This window comes from Hyperolius riggenbachi, chromosome 6 (assembly GCF_040937935.1).
Source record: "Hyperolius riggenbachi isolate aHypRig1 chromosome 6, aHypRig1.pri, whole genome shotgun sequence".
Classification (NCBI taxonomy): domain Eukaryota; kingdom Metazoa; phylum Chordata; class Amphibia; order Anura; family Hyperoliidae; genus Hyperolius; species Hyperolius riggenbachi.
In genome coordinates this window covers 360,144,123-360,161,061 of record NC_090651.1, presented here as the reverse complement: position 1 = coordinate 360,161,061, position 16,939 = coordinate 360,144,123, and the positions used below count along the sequence as shown (strand labels likewise).

Here is a 16,939-nt window from a genome sequence, read left to right as displayed (position 1 = left end):
TATGGAATGTTTGTTACTGAGAGTTCTATGCACAGAGGGAAATTGCTTGCTTGGCAGTTGGAAAAAGCTGTTATTTCTAACAACACAAGGAGGTTCACAGGCAGGAAACTGTCAGGACCATGGTCATGACATCACACTGTAGGAGGGGTTTCACCACAATATCAGCCATACAGACCCCCCCAAAATGATCTATGTGAGAAAAGGTAAAGATTTCTCATGGGAAAGGAGGTAGCAGCTACTAATTGGAATGAAGTTCAATCCTTGGTTTAAAGAAAACCTGTAACAAAAAAAAAAACTCCCCTAGGGGTTACTCACCTCGGTTGGGGGAAGCCTCCGGTTGGGGGAAGCCTCCGGATCCTGTTGAGGCTTCCCCCGTCCTCCTCGGTCCCACGGCGGCGGTGATAAAGCTCCCCGAACAGCGAGGATGTAAATATTTACCTTTCCGGCTCCAGCGCAGGCGCGGTATCGGCTCTCTGCTCGGAGATAGGTGGAAATAGCCGATCGCTGTCTGCCCTTTCTACTGCGCAGGCGACCCGACAGAGATCGGCTATTTTCGCCTATCTCTGTGCGGAGAGCCTCAACAGCGCCCCCACTGGAGCCAGGAATAAATCAGGGCTTGTCAGGGGAGGATTCCAGGACACTTCGGGGGAGCCAGCGCTGGACTGCCTGCAGTTACAGGGGACGGGGAAGCCTCGTTGGGAGCCTGAGGCTTCCCCCTCCCGAGGTGAGTACCCACCAGGGGAACTTTTTTTTGTTACAGGTTCTCTTTAAGTTCCTCTTTGGCTATCACGCAATGAAAGACCAGTTCATTCCAAACGGCTATCCAGTCTACATGAAAATGACCAGAATAAAGCAGGATTGTCAGCCACAAAACCAAATTCTATTTAGACACTGCAGTGTGTTTAAAATGCTGCCAGAAATCTCTCCCTGCAAGTACAAGCTCTCCAATCTATTCAGGAATCTCTCTGCTGTTATTATATTTTCTCAGTCCCCCAGTGTCATGATCACTTCTGCAGCATGTACTGCTGGCTGCAGTTTTACTGAAGACAGGCAGTTTTTGATTTCTTTGCGTGCATTTGCTCGCATAGTTTTGCGTGCGCTTACACTGAGCGTTGATTAAATCTGCAGTCGCTCTGAAGTTGATGACGGGTTAATATGCTTTTGTGAAAACAAACATTGGCCTCAATTCACTAAGCTTAACTCCTGTCTTTAATAACTCTTCTGAGCTGTTTTACAGTTATCACCATGGTGATATAATTGTGATAACTGTAAAACAGCTCAGAAGAGTTATTAAAGACAGGAGTTAGGGCTCTTTTCCACTATGAAATGCGATCGCGATTCCGATCGCGATTGCGTTTCAATTTCCACCATGCGATTGCGATTGAGCTACTATACTCATTATAGTCCAGCTCAATCGCATACAAAACGCGGCAGGACAACGATTGCGATTTGACCAAAATCGCATCGCAATCGGATCGCACTAATGGAAATTGCTGCTGCAGTTTCCATTAGTTTAATGTACCTTGCGATTTGCGATCAGAAGCAAATCGCAAATCGCAGGCTAGTGGAAAAAGGCCCTTAAGCTTAGTGAATTGAGGCCATTGTCTGTTGCAATGGAACTGCAATCCCTTTCTTGCAGGCTGCATATCATTGTCTGTCCTTTCCTGCTGTCAGCCTGTGATTGATTACCATTCACCTGTGTGGGAATCTGCAAGTCTGCTCCCATTGGATGACCTCAGTATAAAGGACTGCTTCCTGCAGTGCTCTATGGGCTATCATAGCTTCAGCATAGGCCTGTCTTGCTGCTGCTTTGGCCCCAGATCGTGTTTCTAGTTCTAATGTTACTTTGCTGGTCTTGCATCATATATTGGTTCATCGCCGATATATATGCATACTAGCACGTTTGTTATTTTCCTTGTATTCGTGTTATGTTAATACATCAGTGTCGCTGATATATATGTACTCGAACTGTTTATATCCTGTGTTCAGTCAGTCAGCTTCCAGCACGTTTTGGTAGGTTGCGCGTATTGTGATCACCCGTGCTTAGCTAGTTAGTCCTGCTCCTGTTCTTAGTTAGTGTTCCTTGAGTATGTCATATATCGGTTTATCGCCGATATATACATATGTCAGTTAGTCGTCTGTAGTTCATTGATAGCTGTAATCATAATACGCTAGGAAATCATACCTATTGTATATTTGTGTATATTATGTCTGCCTTCTTTGACTCTATTTCCTGACTATTCTGTCCTGTCCTTGTGAGGCACGCCACCGCTGCAATCGCATTGGCAGCCTCATTCAGTCTGTCTTGTTTTGGACGCTTGCTGTCACTTAAAGCAGTGACTAGTTAAGCAAGCCTTCATTCTGTTGCCTGTCCTGATCTTCTGAGTTCTGGTTTATGCGCTCAGCGCTACCCTGCGCTGAACCATTATAGTGAAAGTATTGTTTGTGGCTGTTCAGATCTACGCCTGCTCTGTGCACCACATCTCCTGTCGGAGTCAGTCCTCTCTTCCACTAAACTGGGGATATCCTGGTTTCTTGTGGTAGCGTGTGTACCTCCTCCACGTCAGGTTATGCATGTCGTGCTGACTGTGGAGAAGATACCACCGAGCGTGACACCCAGGCTCTTTTCTGTACCATTGCCAATGACCCTCCCACCTTCCTGCTTCTCACTGATTGGCTGAGCAGACTGCTGCCTAGCTGAAACATGATCCTCTGCTTACTCTGTTTACAAGCAAGGCTGAGGTGACCCAGTGATTGGAGGAGAAAAGAAAAAAAAAGTTAAGGAAAGAAATAACATCAGGATTTAGCCCCAAACTGTGGGCAAAAGACATGGTTCCCACCAGGAACAAAATTATCTTCAATTACTTTATACAATTCACTGAAATCAAAAAGTGGACTGTACAATACATGTGTTATGTAAGTAGATCAAGTATTTATCTACTTATATATGTGTTTTTTCCCCCTGGCATAGTATGGCTAATCCTACTGCTTTAAACTAGCAGAGGTTGGGTGAGAGTTGAAGGCTGTGCTCCCTTATAGCAAAATCACAGGGTTTTTTTTTCAATTGTATTTCAACTTTTTTTTTTCTTTTTTATTTAAATTCATGGGTATTTTTATTCAGGTATTGACTGGTTAGATCTTCTAGCAGACCTAGAAACTCCCAGCAGCTTTCTCCACACCCATCGGTCAAAAGGATACATTTTTTTTTACCAATGACCCTATTTATGGTCCAACTTTCACAGCCATATGTTATTACTGGGAAGACCATGGCTGTAACTATTATGATCTTTGTTGGTAAAGTGACATTTTCATACTTTACATAGGCGGATATAGGTCAGTGCAGGCTGTGCAGCCGCACAGGGGCCCTATGTCCTCTGGGGGACACACAGCTTATCCTATCATAGCTCTATGGAGCCTGACAGAGTTCTCTGCCTACAAGAAATAGACTCTTAATTAGAACGAATATGGGCAGATTCGACCAAGAGACAAATGTATCTCTAATCCAATCTGATTAGAGATAAATTTGTCTCTAATCGAATCTGCCCATACACTACAGGCCGATTCCGTCCAATTTCAGCATGAAATCATCAGGAAATCAGCTGAGCCGCCGCGTCCCCCTCGCTGCTGCCCCCAAATGTATAAATGTATGCAGCGTGTAGTGCATTTATACATTACCTGTCCTGTAGCAGCTCGCCGGGTCCATCCGTCCATCTCGCTGGGTAAGCCGCATACACGCTAGCAGCGCATAGCGTCTGACGTCAGCCGCTATGCGCCTTCATGACGTCAGACATAGCGCCGCCGGCGTGTATGGGGAACCCGGCGAGATGGACGGAAACCGTGTGGAGGCTGACACCGGACAGGTAATGTATAAATGCACTACACACTACATACATTTATACATTGCGGCGGGGGTTTCGTCGTCTCATCGCTCGTTCGCAATTCGGCCGCCGTACCACATCGCATCCGACCAACCAACCTCGGCCCGACATTATCCAACATGCGCGATCGACTGCGGCTAATTTCTGTCGCTTTGTCGGTCGGGCATGCACTTGGCAGCACCAATTTTCATCCAATTCGATTATAATAATCAAATTGGATGGGCAATTGGTTGGTTGGTCGCCTAGTGTATGGCCCCCTTTACCCACATGATCAGCAGAATCAATTTCTTGTGAGAGCCAATATCTGCAAACCACAAGTTCTGTGCATGCTGCTTGTGTTTCAGCATAGCATGCAGTATATGCATTTTGTATAGGAGAACTACCAGTGTTTCCCCCCAAAATAAGACATCCTCTGAAAATAAGCCCTAGCACAACTTTTGGAGCAAAAATTAATATAAGACAGTGTCTTATTTTCGGGGAAACACGGGTAGAAGCTGTCTATCCCTTCCCGTGCCACTCTCCTCCAAGTAGTTGTATTTCCCTCCATGTCATTTCCCCAAGTGGCTCCTCTGTTTGAATCCCCCACAGTGGGAGGCTTCGGAAGTCTTTGGGAGCCTGAGTGCTCCTGAAGATGGGCGGCTCCGTACTGCGCATGCGCAAGTGCGTTACAAAGCGTGCTTGTGTATGCGCAGTACGGAGCAGCCCATCTTCAGTAGCACTTGGGCCTCGGAACAAGGGGACGAGGAGAGGAACGGGAAGGCTCTGTAGGACCCAGAGCCTTCCCTCTCCTTATCAAGTTTTTTTTTAACGCTTCAGGGTCCGTTTCCACTACTGCGGCGCAATTCCGACGTGGAAAACGTGTGAACGAATCCGCATGCGGCTGCGGATTGGTTCACGTTGGTATGTACATTTTCCCGCGGAATCCCTTGTGTCGGTATGCATTGACATGTGTTTTTAAACGAAAACACATACGAAAACGCAAGGAAAACCGCAAGACTAAAACGCATGTGTCACGGAACATCTGTGAGAAACACAGGCGAATCAGGAAGATTTGCACAGTCAACTTTCTTATCGCTCCCTGGTTAGATTTGCTCAGTCTTTGCAGCGATCAGAAAATGACATTTTCTTTTTTTAACTTGAGTCCCCTTCCTGGCCTGTGACTTGTTAATTAGCATGTGACTGGAATCTGGGCCTTAGCAGAGGTGTCAACTGTTTCAGCATATGGCTGCCTCAAAGGAAGCCAGGGAGCTAGCTCCCCAGGTGGCCCTGGACAAGCTAGACAGTGCGGCACCGCTAGGGGCAGATTCAGATGCATGTGTTATATGATTTTTTGCATATTTACGGAATACCGTAAATAGGATAGTTAGGAAAGCGGTATCATTGGGTTTGTATTTTGAGTTTTGCTGAATCTTTTGATACCAGTCTAGAGGGGCAAGGGGTCCTCTACAACCAAGTTATTAAACTTCTTAGGAACTGGACCCTCTACACTAATCAAGTCTGATGTCATAGGAATTGTCATCATCTGAGGAATATTAATCTGTTATCAGCACAACTGTGGCATTTATCGGTTTTGAATTACAGTGCTTCATAAGTTTAACCCTAAATCTCTCTCAGAGGGAATGAACTGTGATTGGTTTGTAATTCAGAGGGGGCAGGCGTTGCCACACCCAAACTAGTTTCATCAAAAGCACATTGCTAGCAGGCGGGCCTCATTCCTCCAAATTCCATCGTCTTGGGAACATGCTGCCGCCTTGAGGAACAGCGGCAGCCATCTTGTCTGAACTTTGCTCTTGAACTGAAACAAAGGAACTTTACGAGTTTCCCAGAAAGGACATATTTCCACGAACTTTAAGTATCCGTTTTTTCTTCCCTTTTATTTTTTTATACTGTGCTATTTGTCTCTATAATTGTTGATTTTAACGATTTCCTGTATATATTAATTATTTATATTGCGGTTTTAATAAACAACGCTAACATCATTTATTTATTCAGCTACCCTGCTATTCAGCCACACAAACTGAACCCTGACTTCTGAAGAGTCGCTACTATTGTCGCTAGCTAGACAGAATAGAGTGTGTTTAACAGTTTTATTTGCAGGTCTAGAATCAGCCAGTCAGTGGGCTCCTCTGTTCCATGATAACAGAGGTGGTGGCAATTATACCCTTAAATACTGTGTGAATTGTATTACCGTAACTTACAGGCTCCCTTCTAGTCAGTCTGCTGCCAAAATTCCAGCGGTTTCTGCGCACCGATTGCGACCACAGCTTGCATGGTCTGTGTGCTGAAACCGATTGGAAGGCATTGTGCGTTCCGGCCACTAGGGGTCCTGTGACAGCATGCGATTGTCCTAAAATTACATTACTGACGAATCGCGTGCGTGTGTGCGGCGAGCAAATTCTGATGGTTCTGCTGTGCAGATTTTTTCTGCACAACAAACCGCACAGACTTCCGGAAAAGTGGAAACAGGCCCATTGAGTATAATGGATTATGCAAATCTGCATGCAGAAAACGCATGCAGATTCGCTGTAGTGGAAACGGGCCCTCAGACTCTCTAAGCTAGACTTTGATAAATTTATCATCAAGTAAATCAAATTATCTTCCATTAATCAAGAGCTGCTTGTTCTTAGAGTCATCTCCTCTGTCTCGATTTGACCGTAATGTTGATCTCCTGGGAACATTTTTTTTCTCTCTCTTCTTTCTCTCATAATTAGTGTTTTAGAAAATGTCAAATTCTGTGACACGCAGGAACGCATCAGGCTGACTGAAGGGGTAATTAGTCTGAGATCAGAGACAGGCCGCCGCAATGTCTCTCTCGCTGCCGCCGGCCCCTGCTGCAAATTACCGGCGCGCAATTCGATAAGCCTGACAAAAAGTTTAAAGATTAATGGCGGGGATCCCAGAAACCCCTGCGAAGTGCGCACATGAAAGTCAGAGTGAAGCAATCGCTAAGCTTTTTACCAGGTACGCCCGTGCGAGAGAGTGTGTACCCTCTTCCTGAATTATCCTCATAGGCCTAGTGCACACCAGAGCGGTTCGGCTGCAGTTTGCGATCCGCTTGCGGCTGCGGATATGCTTGGGTAATGTATTTCAATGGGCTGGTGCACACCAGAGCGGGAGGCGTTTTGCAGAAACGCATACTCCCGGGCTGCTGCAGATTTTGGATTGCGGATGCGTTTCTGCCTCAATGTTAAGTATAGGAAAAACGCAAACCGCTCTGAAAAACGGCACTTCAGAGTGGTTTGCCAGGCGTTTTTTGTTACAGTAGCTGTTCAGTAACAGCTTTACTGTAACAATACATGAAATCCACTACACCAAAAACGCTTCACAAAACCGCAAAACGCTAGCTGAAACGCTGCAGAAAAATAAGAAAAAGCGTTTTAAAATCTGCTAGCATTTTGCGGATCTGCTAGCGGTTTTTGGTGTGTACCAGGCCTTACTGGGTTTTTTTTCACACACTGAAGGGTTTGTAATGTTTAACACTTTCAGGAGTAGCATGTTTTCCCCCCTTAAAAGGAATATCCGAGCAAATAAAAAACCATCTACTTACCCCTGGCTGCCTCCAGCCCCTGGCAGCCGACATGTTTCACACCGCAGCTAAGCTCTCAGCCGGCGGCATGGAGTCCCCGCCGGTGCAGAGAACGACCTCGCAAAGCCGTCCTCTACTGCGCCTGCGTGAGCGCCGCTGTCAATCACTCGCACCTGGTGTGGAATGTACTGGGCAGGCGCAGTAGTTCTGTGCCTGCGCAGTACACTCCACACCATGTGCAAGTGATTGACAGCGGCGCTCACGCAGGCGCAGTAGAGGGAAACCTCGCGAGGTCGGCCTCTGCACCGGCGGGGACCCCAGGCCAGCGGCTGAGAGCGTAGCTGCGGTGTGAAACATGTCGGCTGCAAGGGGCTGGAGGCAGCCATGGGTAAGTAGATGGTTTTTTTTATATGCTCGGATATTCCCTTTAAAGAGGAATTGCAGTGAAAATAATGTAATAAAAAAAGTGCTTCATTTTTACCATAATTATGTATACATGATTTAGTCAGTGTTTTCCCATTGTAAAATCTTTTAAATCCCTGATTTATATTCTGACATTTATTACATGGTGACATTTTTACTGCTGCCAGGTGATGTAGTTGCTGCATGCTTTTTTGGGCAGTTGGAAACAGCTGTAAACAGCTATTTCCCACAATGTAACAGGGTTCAGACAGGAAGCTGCAAGAAGTACCTCTGTACTCAGAGCCTCTTGTGGGAGGGGTTTCACCACAATATCAGTCATACAGCGCCCCCTGATGGTCTGTTTGTGAAAAGGAATAGATTTGTCATGTAAAAGGGGGTATCAGCTACTGATTGGGATAAAGTTCAATTCTTGGTCGGAGTTTATCTTTAAGGACCAGTGGATCTATGTCCCTGGTGATCTAGTGCACCCCTCCCCATTTAAATAGTCCCTGGTGAGCAAGTGTTCCTCCCCCCTTCTGAAACGTTCCCTGGTAGTCTAGGGTCCCCCCCCCCCCCCAATGCAGAGATCGACAGCAGGAAGCGGTGCTGGTTGAGTATTACTCACCTCTCTCCCTCTCCTGTGATGAACAGGTATCGCGGCAGCCAGACCCGTACGGAAGCGTGTACCGGGGTCCTGGCTTGATGACATCATCAAGCCAGACCGGTACATGCGTCAGTGCGGGCTGGCTGCCGATGAGGACCGATGGGCGCAGCGATTGCCGTGGGAACATGGACAGGTGAAGCGCATCTTTACCTCCATGATCACTACGATCACCGGCGATCATAGTGATCACGTGATCAGGAGCCAAACACTCAGTGAAATCTAGGTCGTGTTAGAGGCCCCGTCAGGTCTGAACAGATCTATGTCGTGTCTGAGGCCACGTCAGGTCTGAACAGGTTAAAGTCTGACTTATCTAACGTATCTGATCGATCCGCATAAATACGCATATCTATTAATCCCACAAAGTGCGTCAACAGCCTAAATTATGCCCCTTACTTTGGATGTCTAGATATAGAGATCTGATTGCATCCATGTTTGATACTTAGATAGTGGCAAGCCTCTGGGTGGTCTGGAGGCTTCCCAAATCCTCTTTGTGTCCATGCCCAGGACCTTCTTGTTCTTCGTGGCCATGTCGGTCTAAGTTTCTCTGAATTGTGCGTACGTGAGTAAGATAAGGTAGGGTGGTGGCATGAAATTGGAGATGGTAGAAGGCCCTCTGGACATCACCCGGCCTCTAAGCACCTCGAGGTGGGTCAGAGAAGCACTGGGTCCCTCTGAACATACTGTATTTGAGCTTGTCATATATGCTCTCGTGGCTGCGTTCCCGTCCATGTGTGAGCACATCCGCACTGGGCATGTGCGAGTATGGTTCGCCCATGCCCAGTAGAAAGGAGCAGCTCATACACAGCTTTTTCCTCCGCACCTTTAGAGCCGGATTATCCACCAGGCAGCTTGTTGGTCTTAGCCTAGAAAGCAAGACATTTTTGGTTTACTATCACACTGCCGCCATCATGTTTCACAGTTGGTAAGATGTTTATACTATGCAATAAACCTATTCCCGCAACATACTGGAAAAATCCAAAAGTGCTGTTTTGGGGCAAAACTTACATTAAACCATTGGTAGTTTCAAAGGAAATATCTTGTTTGAGATAGTGCACTGCTTTTGACCTCAGCTAGCAGAACTCGTTGTGCTGTACATTCTTGGAATGCTTTGATAGCTAGAGGATATAGAAACTGAAAGCAGAAGTCCTTTGTTATTGTCTTACACTGCCCCCTAGTGACAACTGGTCATAAATACACATTACAGCAGTACTAATTAGTAGCAGGGAAATAAAGGAGAATCCTTTATTACCTTTTACATGATAAGAGAAAGTGTAGCTTCCTGGAGTTACTCCTCCCTCGGTGTCTCCTCTTCGGTTACTGCAGGCAATCTGTCACAGAAGGAGGGAATAAGGGTGTTAGGAGAGAGGCTGATGGACACTGTTGAGATGTCTCTGGAACAATGAGAGAAGGACTGTCTCTCCATCCCCCTAACGGATTGTGCTGGTTTGTGGTCTGGGTCAGGATAAAAGTAGCTAGAATAAAGACATAGGTTACTACAGAGGTCCTGAGAGATGGGCAATACAGGTGTTTTGTTGCATGCAATGACAAAGAGGATCTGTGTATCCCCAAAACAATGATCTGTCACTATTTACAGAGTACATTCGTTATTGCACTACTTGAACATGTGGCCCCCTTTTCCTTCAATCCCAGTGAAGCAATGCATCTCCAGTACAGTTTAATTATTATTATTTAGTACTTGTATAGCACCAACATCTTCCACAGCGCTGTACAGAGTATATTGTCTTGTTCTTTAACTGTCCCTCAGAGCTCACAATCTAATCCCTACCGCAGTCACGTGTCTACGTATGTATCATGCATTGTAGTGTATGTATCGTAGTCTAGGGCCAACTGATGGGCAAGCCAATTAACTTATCTGTATGTCTTTGGGATGTAGGAGGAACTTGGAGTGCCCGGAGGAAACCCATGCAGACACAGGGAGAACATACAAAGTCTGAGCAGATAGTGCCCTGGCTGGGATTCAAACTGGGGACCCAGCGCTGCAAGGCGAGAGTGCTAATCGCTACGCCACTGTGCTGCCCCAGCATAGCTTTTTCCAGTGTCAGAACACAGGATAGCCGATCACCTAAAACAGGGACATGTCACCTCCCAGTACTGCCATTCCGTACCCCAAGTAGTCATGTCCTCTAGTAGTGCCATTCCTACCACCAGAGTAATGCTATATTCCCACTCCCCACCCCTGCAGAGCTAATCCCCGCCCCCGCAGAACAATTCCTTGTCCATGCAGAGCTATTCCCCGTCCATGCAGAGCTATTCTCCGCCCCCGCAGAACTATTCCCCGTCCATGCAGAGCTATTCTCCAGACAATGCAGCATTAGCTATGGGACACAGGCTGAAGTTTTATCTTAATTTATCATGGTGTGATCCCAGGATGAGGGTCTTATGTTATTTATCCCTTTTAAGGGGGAGGCTGTCATATTTATTTCCTTTTACTCAATACCAGTTGCCTGGCTGTCCCACTGATCTCTTTAGCTGCAGTAAAGTCTGAATCACAACCCTGTAACAAGCATGCAGCTAATCCAGTCAGACTACAGTCAGAACAACTGATCTGCATGCTTGTTCAGGGTCTACGGCTAAAAGTATTAGAGGCAGAGGATCAGCAGGACAGCCAGGCAATCTGCATTGTTTAAAAAAGAAAATAAATATGTCAGCCTCCATATGTCTCTCACTTTGAGTTCCCTTTAAATCATCCTACATAATAAAATCTGTCACCGCATCCTCCTGTGTCTGTGCGTTGTGCCTGGCGGAATGTGCAGCACTCGGACAGAGTGCAGGCAGGAAGGAGGACGGGCGGGCATGTGTGCGTGCTTTCGGGCACGCATGGGGTGTGGAAAGCTACTACAGTATTCCTGAGTTTACCTGCCTGTATGTGTCTAGGCATAGGAGGAATCTTAGAGTAAGATAAATGAGATTGTTTCAGCTCCTCCCACATTGCAGGCATGGTAACCGGTTCTTTTACCAGCAGGATAGACGAATCCCCTCTGGGCGATGTTATAGGAACATTAAAGTGGACTTTGCCTGTGAAAACTGCTTTGAACATTCACACTCTGAAAACGTGTGATAAAGCTGAAGCTGGTTCTATAGTCACTGAAATATGTCAGATTCTTACTTCAAACTCACGTTTTTTTTTTCAGTGCATGTTATGTAGGATATATCATAATATGCAATGCATTACATTTTGTGCACGGATTATAAATATTTTTGGCATAATCATTCTTCATTGTCTGGCTTGCACAACTGTACTGCTGTGTGGGTGTCAGCTGCAGCCTCTTTAGACCAAATATTGATTAACCCTATCCGACACCCTGTAACATGCCTAAAGGTGGCCATACACTTAAGCTGGCCATACACTGGCCCGATTTGCGGGCGTTTCAACAGCAGATTCGATCACTGGGATCGAATCTGCTGCCAATCGTTCACGCTAAACGCACCCGCCGATCCGATTTCCTCCCGAAATCGGATCGGTCCGTCGATCGCGCCGTGCGGAAAAATACCGTCGATCGCCCATGGGTTGGGAGCGCGTCGCTAGCGGCGGCCAATCCGATCAGGTATATATTACCTGACGCTGGCTCCCGGGCATCTTCTCCACGTTGCACCGCTCTGTTCCTGCTTCCATCCCAGTGTACATTAACTTCCTGCAGTGACCAGGAAGTTCAAATAGAGGGCGCTCTATTTGAACTTCCTGGTCACGGAGTGACACAGTGTACGCTGGGATGCGGTGCGGGGTGCAGCGCGGAGAAGAGGACACGGAGCCAGCTTTAGGTAATGTATACGAAGGGGGGGGGGGGGGACAGGCGGCAGGAGCAGCTCAACAGATTGTGATCGGTTTCAGGCTGAAACCGATTCACAATCTGTTTGCAGTTAAGGCAGCCATACGATCCCTCTCTGATCAGATTCGATCAGATAGTGATCTGTCAGCTGGTCGATCTAATGGCAAATCGACCAGTGTATGGCTACCTTTATAGATTTACAGCAGGTTCGGCCATCAGATAGATTTCTGGCAGACGCCTGTCAAGTCCAATCTGACAGGAATCTATCTGATGTGTGCCAAACACTAGCAACAGATTTCCAATAGATTTTGCAGAATGAAATCTATTGGAAATAGAGCTAAATGCATTATTGGACCATTAGATCCAATAATGCATTTAGCATTTTTATCAGATCACAGAGGTGGAAAAGGAGTATCCCAGTTCTTTTTTTATCATACCAGTGGGATTTCAACAGTGCTAACCTTTCCAAAGAACTCCCCAAATACAGGCAACACGTCACAAACGCAACTAGAGAAGGTAAGACACTTGATCACTGTTACACAGAGCCGGGACAAGGTCCCCCAGCACCCAAGGCTGAGACACCAAAGTGCGCCCCTCCATCCCTCCACCCCGGCCGTCACACACTGATTGCTATTAGACTAAGAGGCACCCCAGGGCCCCCAACACCTTAATCTCTAGTTATCTGGCTTGTAGTCACTTCCATGTATCTCCTTTTCTTATTCCTTTCTGCTTCAAACACAATTAGGAATGACAGCTGAACGAATTGTACGCCCCTTGCTACACTGCGCCCTGAGGCTGGAGCCTCTCCAGCCTATGCCTCGGCCCGGCCCTGCTGTTACACTACAACTAAGGACTCGTATCACTCTGTCAGCAGGGCAGCTTTGGGGAGCTCTGATCATGCTGTTATACAGCTTATCCCAACATACATCCAAAGACTAAAAACTGCCAAACCTGTAGTGACCACAATTAAAGCGGACCCAAACCAAACAATTTATTAATTCAAAATATTTAGTTGCACCACTCTGACACATACAAAGATAAATAAACACTCCTTCAAGCCTCTGAGCATTTCAGTGCATGCTTTTCACCCTTCTCTTTTCATCACTAGGGTTTTACAGGCGGCAGCCATTAGCAATTCCTCCTTTGCCGGACACCACCTACTCCACCAGTTTGCCAGATTCTGTCCCGGCAATATGAAAGGAAGAGAGGGGTTTCTCCAATAAATGTAAAATAGTAAAATATTTTATATTTGTCATCATGCAGCTGAAAAAAGGCCGCTATCTATTATTATGATTTAGAAAATAGATTTTATTTCTAAAATCTTGTATTTTTAATTTGGGTCCACTTTAACCTTCTCGGGACCGGCCACCTACCCCCCCTTAAGGACCAGGCATTTTGCGCGGGAGGGGGGTGCGCGCGTTTGGGGGGGTCAGGCGGCCGGATCCCGTCTGTGGCTGGCTGGTTTTGTGTCCCCCATGGTGGCCTGGGCCCCCCCTTCTGCCAGCAGCCTTCACTTACCTTCCAGGCTCCAGCGATGAGCCGCTCGGGACCCTCTTCTCCGGCCAGCATCTCCGTTCTGTCTGACGATCAGTTCCGGGTCGCGGCTTGATGACGTCATCAAGCCGGGACCCGGCGCTGACGTCAGACGGAGCGGAGATGCCGGCCAGAGCGGAGGGGGGTGCCGATCGTCACGGGAACGGCAGGGAGGTGAGTGGATCCTCTTCTTTTCCCCCCTGCCGCCGCCACTGTCAATGTGATCACTGCGATCCGACGGCGATCGTAGTGATCACGTGATCAGCTGCCATACGCGATGGCTGCTGATCACTCGGGGGAGATGTCGGCTGTCATATGACAGCTTAATCTCCCCCTCCGGGTGCGCACGATCGCGTCGGGAGCGGAAATTGCGGGCCGGCGTAGACCCTACGCCTCATCAGGCTAGAACAGCCACAAGTGCAGCGTAGAATCTAATGCACGCGGTCCCGAAAAGGTTAAGAAATGGACTAGTGAAACTGTAGAAAAACTGCAGAGCTGCTTTGATTTAACTGATTGGAATATATTTAAAGGAAAACTTAAGTCAAATAAAAAAAATGACATTTACTCACCTGGGGCATCCCTCAGCACCCTGAAGCTGGATGGTGCCCTCGCAGCCCCGCTCCGATCGTCCTGTCCCCGCCGGCGGCTACTTCCGGTTCGGCGACAGCCGCCGACAGGCTGGGAACGCGGCTGATTTTCCGCGTTCCCAGCCGCTGCTATCACCCTCTATGCTGCTATAGCGTATATATAGACGCTATAGCAGCATAGAGGGTGATAGCAGCGGCTGGGAACGCGGAAAATCAGCCGCATTCCCAGCCTGTCGGCGGCTGTCGCCGAACCGGAAGTAGCCGCCGGCGGGGACAGGACGATCGGAGCGGGGCTGCGAGGGCACCATCCAGCTTCGGGGTGCTGAGGGATGCCCCAGGTGAGTAAATGTCATTTTTTTTATTTGACTTAAGTTTTCCTTTAAAGAATCCTCCAGTGACCTAAATGAATACACTGACGCTGTGACATCATATATTACCTTTTTGCGAAGAGTCCTGTATCCCCACAAAAAAAGGCACCAGGTACAATAACGATAAACTCTGGTTTACATCACATCTTAGGAAACTGCGCCTCCAAAAAGAAAGGGCATATCGTACAGGCAGTAAACTCCTCTACAAAGCTGCAAAATACAAACTGCAGAGAGCCATTACCAATGCAAAAAAAGATTATTCTAAAAAACTTGAGGAAAAATATTCCATGGCCGACTTGTCCACAATATGGAAATCTCTACATGAAATTACGAACTACAGAAAGAAATCTCCACAATCACTACACAACCTGCAGCTTGCAAATGAACTGAATACATTTTATTGCAGGTTTGACACTAGCAACAAAAGCCAAACACACTAAGTCAGTTTGCATAATTTGCATCTGTGCAACAGCCAAACTGAGCACTCCTCCAGCCAGCCATCCTCTCCACCCCCTGCAGTGCCTCAGCATCTACACAACACAGGAGGCCAGACACAATCTGCTAACCTGTCCCCAGATGTGCATGCTCTACCAATATGCGAATCAGATGTAAATAGACTCTTCAAAAGACAAAACACTAGGAAAGCAATGGGGCCAGACAGTGTCTCTGCGAAATGCTTGAAACTCTGTGCCGATCAATTAGCGCCTGTATTCACAGACATATTCAAAGCATCTCTCGAACTCTCAATTGTTCCGGCCTGTTTTAAAAGCTCAACTATTGTACCAATTCCAAAAAAATCAAAACCTACATGCTTAAATGATTACAGGCCTGTTGCCCTGACATCATTGGTCATGAAAGCATTTGAAAAACTGATAATGGCTTATCTAAAATCTATCACAGATCCCCTGCTGGACTCTTTGCAATTTGCCTTTAAGCCTAATAGATCCGCAGACGATGCCGTGAACATGTGTATGCATTATGTACTACAGCATCTAGACCCCCAGGAACCTACACCAGGATTTTATTTATAGATTTCAGCTCTGCATTTAATACCATAATGCCATCTCTGCTACACAGCAAGTTCTCCCAGCTACACATACCTGAATCCATCTGCAAATGGATAACCGATTCCCTAACCGACAGAAGCGTGTTAGACTTGGTAAACACACATCAAGCTCTCTGACAGTCAGTACTGGTGCTCCCCAGGGCTGTGTGCTTTCCCCACTGCTCTACTCACTGTACACCAATGACTGCATCTCCACAGATCCATCTGTTAAGGTTCTGAAGTTTGCAGACCACACAACAGTAGTTGGTCTCATACAAAACGGGGACGAGTCTGCATACAGTCATGTGGTGGGACACCTTTCCTCCTGGTGCAGCAGAAACAACTTGGAACTAAATGCTCTAAAAACCATGGAGATGATAATAGACTTTAGGAGATCTCCCCTTAACCATAAATGGATCCACAATAACCCAAGTAGAGTCATTCAAGTTTCTTGGGTCCACAATCTCAAACAACCTAAAATGGGACAGCAACACTGGCACTATTGTCAAGAAAGTGAAACAGGATGTACCATCTACGGCAGCTGAAAAAGTTTGGCCTACCTCAAAATCTAATGGTGCAGTTCTACACTGCAATCATCGAATCCACCATGTCATCTATGACTGTATGGTTCGGCTCCTGCTCAGCTTTAGAAAAGGGGAGGCTGCAGCGCATCATCCGATCAGCGGAAAAGATAATTGGCTGTAGCTTACCTTCCCTGCAGGACCTTTACGCTAGCAGGTGCAGAAAGAGAGCAAACAAAATTGTCTCTGACCCCTCCCACCTAGCTCACTCCATCTTCCAGCGCATGCCTTCAGGAGTAAGATTCCGGTCAATCGCTACAAAAACCTCTAGACACAGGAACAGCTTTTTTCCTCAGGTGGTAGCCATACTTAATGCTGAACCACGTTAGAGCTGCTAGGACTTGAAAGTAATCAGCACAGAACTGAAAATGTACAATTCTCACCTTGCTTACTGCCACTATACTTGCATAATGTCCTTGACTTGTAATATACACACTGTCTGTCCTTGTATTGTTTTTGTTTGCGTTTGTTAAGCAACTGCCAAGGCAAATTCCTTGCAGGTGCAAACTTACTTGGCGAAATAAAAAATTGATTCTGATTCGAGATCCAATGCAACTCTATGAGCCA

At 46.8% G+C, this 16,939-nt stretch overlaps 1 protein-coding gene across 6 annotated transcripts in view; it reads right to left on the bottom strand.

Annotated features, from left to right (window-relative positions):
* Positions 1-16,939, bottom strand: part of VWA5B1 (von Willebrand factor A domain containing 5B1) — a 363,216-nt gene that overhangs the window by 342,136 nt on the left and 4,141 nt on the right. For 4 of the 6 annotated variants that reach the window (XM_068241760.1, XM_068241758.1, XM_068241754.1 and 1 more), the window contains exons 2-3: positions 9,720-9,798; positions 9,476-9,601 (exon numbers count right to left, since the gene is read on the bottom strand). The gene's annotated coding sequence lies outside the window, so the exon portion shown is untranslated. The remainder of the gene's footprint in view (positions 1-9,475; positions 9,602-9,719; positions 9,799-16,939) is intronic. The other 2 variants (XM_068241756.1, XM_068241757.1) reach the window with 1 other exon arrangement.